The sequence below is a fragment of the Arachis hypogaea genome, chromosome 14, assembly GCF_003086295.3.
Source record: "Arachis hypogaea cultivar Tifrunner chromosome 14, arahy.Tifrunner.gnm2.J5K5, whole genome shotgun sequence".
NCBI lineage: Eukaryota > Viridiplantae > Streptophyta > Magnoliopsida > Fabales > Fabaceae > Arachis > Arachis hypogaea.
Window position 1 is genome coordinate 124447649 of NC_092049.1, and position 7330 is coordinate 124454978.

A 7330-nucleotide genomic window follows, 5' to 3' on the forward strand; every position below is an offset into this window, starting at 1 on the left:
AGATCTGAATTGTCAGAAGTGCGGAAAGTATCATCCTGGAGTTCCGTGCAGACTAGGACTTGGAGTGTGCTATTCCTGTGGACAGCCCGGGCATATAGCCAGTAATTGCCCTGAGAAGAAGAAGTATGAGACTGGTAGGGTGCAGCAGCCGGGGAGAGTATACACCACTTCTACCATTGGTGCTGAGGGATCTGAGACACTGATTAGAGGTAATTGTGAAATGGCTGGTAAAATCTTAAATGCTTTATTTGATTCAGGAGCGTCTCATTCATTTATTGCATTTGAAAAGGCCCATGAATTAGGATTGAGAATGGTGGTTTTAGGTTATGATTTGAAAGTATATAACGCTACTCATGAAGCTATGGTGACTAGGATAGAATGTCCACAAGTTCCTTTTCGAGTGCAACAGCGTGAATTTGTGCATGATTTGATTTGTTTGCCTATGACTGGTCTTGATCTCATTTTGGGATTGGATTGGTTATCCAAGAATCATGTTTTGCTTGATTGTTCTGAGAAGTCAGTACAGTTTATGCCAGAAGGGTCAGAAGCACCGGTTGTGGTGAATAGTTACTATTTGAATTCTATGATAGTAAACTGTTCTGGAACCGAATATCAGGGTATTATGTTATTAACTGCGGGAGTATCAGGTGATGATCAGAGTTTAGAGCAGATTCCCGTTGTATGTGAATTTTCAGATGTGTTTCCAGATGATATTAATGAATTTCCACCTAATCGGGAAGTTGAATTCGAAATTGAGTTGGTGCCTGGAGCCGGTCCGATTTTAATTACTCCTTATAGGATGTCACCTTTAGAAATGGCTGAACTGAAAGCTCAGCTGGAAGATCTGTTGGGTAAGCATTTTATCCGACCAAGTGTTTCTCCGTGGGGAGCGCCGGTGTTACTGGTAAAGAAGAAGGACGGAAGTATGCGGTTGTGTGTCGATTATCGGCAATTGAATAAGATCACTGTGAAGAATAAATATCCGTTGCCTAGAATCGATGATCTAATGGATCAGTTACAGGGTGCCGGTGTGTTTTCTAAGATCGACCTGCGATCCGGGTATCATCAGATAAGGGTTAGAGACGAGGATATTCCGAAAACTGCTTTCAGGACACGTTATGGTCATTATGAGTATAGAGTGATGTCTTTTGGGTTAACTAATGCCCCGGCAGTATTTATGGATTATATGAACAGGATTTTCCGACCATATCTGGACAAGTTTGTTATTGTCTTCATTGATGACATTCTTGTTTATTCTAAATCTGAAGAGGAACATGCTGATCATTTGCGAACTGTGCTGCAAATTCTGAGAGATAGGAAGTTATATGCTATGAAGCACGGATTCTCCTATGGTGCCGGCGTATCCGTGTCGGACACGAATCCGACACCGACACTCGACGAATACTTCAAACGAGTGTATCGGTAGCGTGTCTTTTTGCGGTGTAAAATTTTGGTGAAGCTGTCATGAATCCGAACGAATCCGACTCGATTTTGTGGTTTTATGGCCCAATTAACCGATTTTTTTACTTTAAAATATTTTGAAATAAAAACAAATCAAAATTTAAATTTAAAAATAAAATAATTAATAGAAGTAGAGTTGATGACAACAGTCCAGATCTGAGTGAGGTTTCGTATTTGTCTTTAGATGAACCAAACATAGAAGCTGTGGTATTTGCGGATGATGGACTTGGAGGAGAAGAAATTGATACATTTTATGTTAGCGAGATGGCAAGAGTAGATTAAATTTTTTTATTATTTTTAATAATTGCATAATTTTTAGACTTTTTTATGCAACTATATTTCTTCTTATATTTACAATATGATATTTTATTAATTTAATATATTATTTAAATTTTAATTCACAACGTATCCTAAACGTGTCGTATCCAATTTTTTATAAAAAGAACGTGTCGGCGTATCCGTGTCGTGTCGTGTCCATATCGCGTGTCGTATCGGTGCTTCCTAGGTTATATGCTAAGCTATCTAAATGTGAGTTCTGGAAGAGTGAAGTGAAGTTTCTCGGCCACGTGGTGAGTAAGCAGGGGATAGCTGTGGATCCTGCTAAGGTGGAAGCAGTGATGAATTGGGAGCGACCAACTTCAGTGACAGAAATCAGGAGTTTCCTAGGTTTGGCGGGGTATTATCGCAGATTCATTAAAGGATTTTCACAACTCGCCTTACCTTTAACTAAGTTGACTAGGAAGGATACACCTTTTATCTGGACTCCGGAATGTGAAGAGAGTTTCCAGGCATTGAAGCACAGGTTGACTACTGCACCTGTATTGGTATTACCTGAACCAAGTGAACCGTTTGAAGTGTATTGTGATGCATCTCTGAAAGGTTTGGGGTGTGTTCTGATGCAGCACCAGAATGTTGTAGCATACGCCTCACGGCAATTAAGGCCGCATGAAATGAACTATCCGACACATGATTTGGAACTTGCTGCTGTTGTGTTTGCTTTAAAGATTTGGAGGCACTATCTCTATGGTGTTAAGTTTCATATTTTCTCAGACCATAAGAGTTTGAAGTATCTTTTTGAGCAGAAAGAATTGAATATGCGTCAGAGGAGATGGATGGAACTTCTGAAAGATTATGATTTTGAATTAAATTATCATCCAGGAAAAGCGAACGTTGTGGCGGACGCTTTGAGTCGGAAGTCTTTATATGCAGCTTGGATGATGCTACGGGAGGAAGAGTTACTGAAGGCATTCCAAGGTTTGAATTTGGGAGTTAGAGAAGAATCTGGAATCCTGTGTTTGAGTCAGTTGCAAATTTCAAGTGATTTTAAATCAGAACTTCTGAGGGCTCATCGAGACAGTGAAGCGTTACGTAAGGTATTACCAGCAGTCGAACAGGGGAAACAGTGGAGAGTGTCAGAAGCTCAGGATGGTTTATGGAGGTTCAAGAACCGGATTATTGTGCCAGATATTGGAGACATACGACAGAGAATCTTAAAGGAAGCTCATAAGAGCGGGTTTTCAATCCACCCAGGGAGCACTAAAATGTATCAGGATCTGAAAGCGATGTTCTGGTGGCCAGGCATGAAGAATGATGTGGCATTGTATGTATCTAAATGTTTAACGTGTCAGAAGGTTAAGATTGAGCATCAGAGACCATTAGGGACCCTTCAGCCTTTGGAGATTCCACAATGGAAATGGGAGAGTATCGCAATGGATTTTGTGATAGGTTTGCCTAGAACCCGATCTGGTTGTGACGCTATTTGGGTGGTTGTGGATCGACTGACAAAATCAGCTCACTTTCTTCCTATTTGAATAAGTTGCACAATGGAGGAATTGGCTCGAATGTATATTAAAGAGATTGTCAGGTTGCATGGCGTGCCTTCTACCATTATATCTGATAGGGATCCTCGTTTCACATCAAGGTTCTGGGGAGCTTTTCAGCGTGCATTCGGGACTCAGTTAAGTTTGAGTACTGCATATCACCCTCAGACAGATGGTCAGTCAGAGAGAACTATTCAGACCTTGGAGGATATGCTAAGGGCTTGTGTTTTGGACCAGCCGGCGAGCTGGGATCGATATATGCCATTAGTGGAATTTGCTTATAATAATAGCTACCATGCGAGCATCGGAATGGCTCCATATGAAGCTCTATATGGCAGAAAATGTCAGTCTCTGTTGTGTTGGTATGAAACTGGAGAAAGGAGTTTATTAGGGCCTGAAATGATAGCTGAAACGACTGAGCAGATAAAGAAGATTCGTAGTCGAATGCTTATAGCCCAAAGCCGCCAGAAGAGCTGTGCTGATCAGAGGCGAAAGCCTTTGGAATTCGAAGAGGGAGAACATGTCTTTCTGAGAGTTACACCAACCACTGGCGTGGGAAGAGCTATTAAGACCAAGAAACTGAATCCCCGTTATATTGGACCGTTTGAGATTCTGAAGAGAATTGGACCAGTGGCTTATAGAATTGCCTTACCGCCGTACCTTTCGAATTTGCACGATGTATTTCATGTATCACAGCTTCGAAAGTATACCCCTGATGCAAGTCATGTTCTAGAACCAGAACCAATTCAAGTAAGAGAAGATCTAACACTTCCAGTAATTCCAGTGAGAATTGATGATACTAATATTAAACGATTACGCGGAAAGGAAGTATCATTGGTAAAAGTAGCTTGGAGTCGAGCTGGTATCGAGGAACATACATGGGAACTCGAATCAGATATGCGAAAGAACTACCCACATCTCTTTTCAGGTAACTAGATTTGAATTTTGAGGGCAATATTCTTTATTAGGTGGGTAGGATGTAAACCCCGGTTAAATTAGTAGATAATTAGTCAATAAATTAATTTTTAATAAGGAATATTAGAAACACGAATATTATATCAAATTAGGATAGAGCTCATCGAAACAAGAATTTTGACACTAATTTCAAAGAAATCGGTCCAAGATTGGACCGAACGGGCCGAACCGATTGAACCGGGCCCAAACCGGGCTGTGGGCCCAATTAGTCCAACAATTAAAAAGAGCCACGGGCTCTTGTTTCTCTTCATTTCCCTCAACGACGCTCCTCCCAGGGAAGAGAAGAAGAGAGATTCGTTTACGGTGAATTCCATTTCCCGTAACTTTCCCGTTTGAGCTCCAATCGCCGCACCGTTTGCTGCCACGCGTTCACCGCGTTGAGCTCTATATTTCTACCGGAACAATTTCATAGGTAACTTGCTATTTCACTTCAGCCTTTCATTTCCCCAATTTTCGAGTTTGTTAAATTTCTTTGATTTTTGATGTTTTAGGATCTAATTAGCTTGAGAGAAACATTCACTCTTGCTTATGTGAAGCTTGGGTAAGGTGAGGATACGATAATTCTATTTTATTTTCATTGAATTTGAGCTTTGAGTATTAAATTGGATGTATATGTGTTATGAATGTGTATTAGGTTGTGAATAAATAATTGGAGCTTGAAATTGTGAATACTGGAACTTGGAGGAAGCGGATTAGTTGAGGTTTTGAGGGCTATGTTCTTTTAGGAAAATTGTCTTGGAATAATACTTGGGAATCGGCTAAGGTATGGTTTAGGTTTCTTGCATTTAATATATAAAGTTCTGTGAAAACTTAGGCTAGATGACCATAGGATAAGTTGGAATGCAGGTGTATATTTAATATTTAGTAATTTGTCGATGAATATAATTGGTTGAAGTTTATTGGATAATTAGTTATTAATTTTGGATGTTGAATGTTATTGTTGATGAACATGGTTAGTTTGGTGCTTGTTGATTAACTAATGATTTGGTGAATTATTGATTTGAGGTATAACTATTGTGGAGGTTGTTGTGATAATGAGGTATTTTGTGTTAAAAGCCTAGGATTTATAAACTATGATTCTTAGTTGAATTTTGGGTTGTTAGATTTGAATTTTGTATGAGTATAATTGTTTATCTGAGGTAGATTTATTGTGGTGACTGTTATGATGATGAGGAAGGGTATGTTGAATTGAAAAGAAAGCAGGTTTGGACCCGAAAAGGGTGGCAAAGTCCGAGTTTTAGAGGAGATGCTGCCGAAATTTTATAAAAAATTAGAGATTTTATTTAGATGATTATTTAAAAGAGATTTAGATTTAAAGGTTATATGGTTTGATTTTGAGTTATTAAGAAAGTGAATATGTTTTAAGTTTGAAGTTTGATTCTTAGAAAAGAATGAATTATGTTTTGAATTGAAACTATTGATGGATGGAATGGGAGGTGATATAATGAAGGATAAGGATTGAATATGTTTAATGTATGATGATGAATGAGATGCAATTGAGAATGATGTGGATGTTGATGAATTATAATTGAATTATTTATATGGCTTATGAATTTGAATAATCTGAGATACGAGATTCCCTGGATTAAGTGCCGTGGCTTGCCACCACGTGTACCAGGTTGAAAACTCGATACTCTGTTGACCCTACGACGTAAGTGTGACCGGGCACTATATAAATTCCCGGGAATGTTACCCCCATTGAGCAATATTGATTATTTGAGAAAAATCTATGCATAGACTCTTGGGGATGCACGTCGGGGGACAGTCTAAGGACAATTCAGACTTGTCGGGTTGGTTGGATAACCGACAGATGAGCCTCATCAGCCATAGGACAGGCATGCATCATATGCATATTACTTGAATTACTTGCTTGTGCTCTAATTGGGTGTGCCTATTTGTATTTGCCATGCTAAATGTGTATTTGTTACCTGCAGTAGTTGTAACCTTCTTGTGTTTGCCTTTATCTGTTTATTTGTCTGTGAAAATGCATGATGGAATTGGAGGTATGGAGGAATGGTAATATAGGACTTAGATTTAAGGTTAAGTTAAGTTAGGATTAAATATTTTTAGGAAACCACCTTTTATGGCTTCTGTTTAATACTTTAAGCTCTACAATCTGAGTGTCGGCGTTCTAGAATTGCCTCTGGCATTCCCAGGACCTTATATATTATGTGTGTGGCACCTTTACCATACTGAGAACCTTCGGTTCTCATTCCATACTATGTTGTTGATTTTCAGATGCAGGCCGGGAGCCATCTCGTTAGTCGTCTGGACTTTTAAAGCGGAGGGGTTACTGGATAGTGTTGTTGTATAGTTTTGCTGTACAGTGATGTATATATATGTACTTAGCTTTCTCTCCGCATAACCTGTCCTTTTTGATCCTCTTAGAGGTTTATGGAGAGGCAGGATTGTGTGTATGTACTTTTGGGTTTTGGATATGTATGTATATATGTGTAAATATTCTCCGGCCAGTCTTGACTTCGCAGGCTGAGTTAGGAGCTTGTTATTTTGTATCTTTGGCACTCTATTCCTACTTTTGTTATCTTATGTTTGACAGTTACGGTTTTCTTAGCGTGCAAGTTAACTCGTTCCTTGAGCGTTGCGCTTTTATCTCGCGATTTTTTATTTTCCCTATTCTTCAAGGCTCCTAGCATATTATAACTATTCTGCTATTATATGTACTCATTTTATTTTAGAGGCCGTAATACCACATCACCTCTGTTTTACGACTTAAGCGTAAAGCTTTGTGTGGTAGGGTGTTACAGTTGTTCAATGCTATCATCGCTTCGACCAAGACTTCATGAATTCCCATCTTCAGCCTCTAAACACAACGCAACCTCCATCCTTTGCTTTCCACAACAATCCCAACCCAAGAACCACTCAGCAGCACCAATAACCCCAAAATGCACCATAACCTGCCTCCCCAAATCTTCAAGCACTCCTCACTATCCCCTCAGCAATACCAGACACAGCATGGTATCCTGATTTGGGAGCTTCTCACCACATCACCTATGACTCAAGGAACCTAGCCACAGGAACCAGTTATGATGGCACAGAACAGGTATTCGGAGGTA

At 39.5% G+C, this 7330-nt stretch overlaps 1 long non-coding RNA gene across 1 annotated transcript; it reads left to right on the forward strand.

Moving 5' to 3' along the window:
- The first annotated feature begins 4747 nt into the window (after positions 1-4747).
- Positions 4748-6789, forward strand: LOC140178888 (uncharacterized). Its single transcript, XR_011871872.1, has 3 exons — positions 4748-4802; positions 4891-5019; positions 6495-6789. It is a non-coding gene; the product is annotated as an uncharacterized lncRNA (long non-coding RNA).
- The last annotated feature ends 541 nt before the right edge of the window (positions 6790-7330 follow it).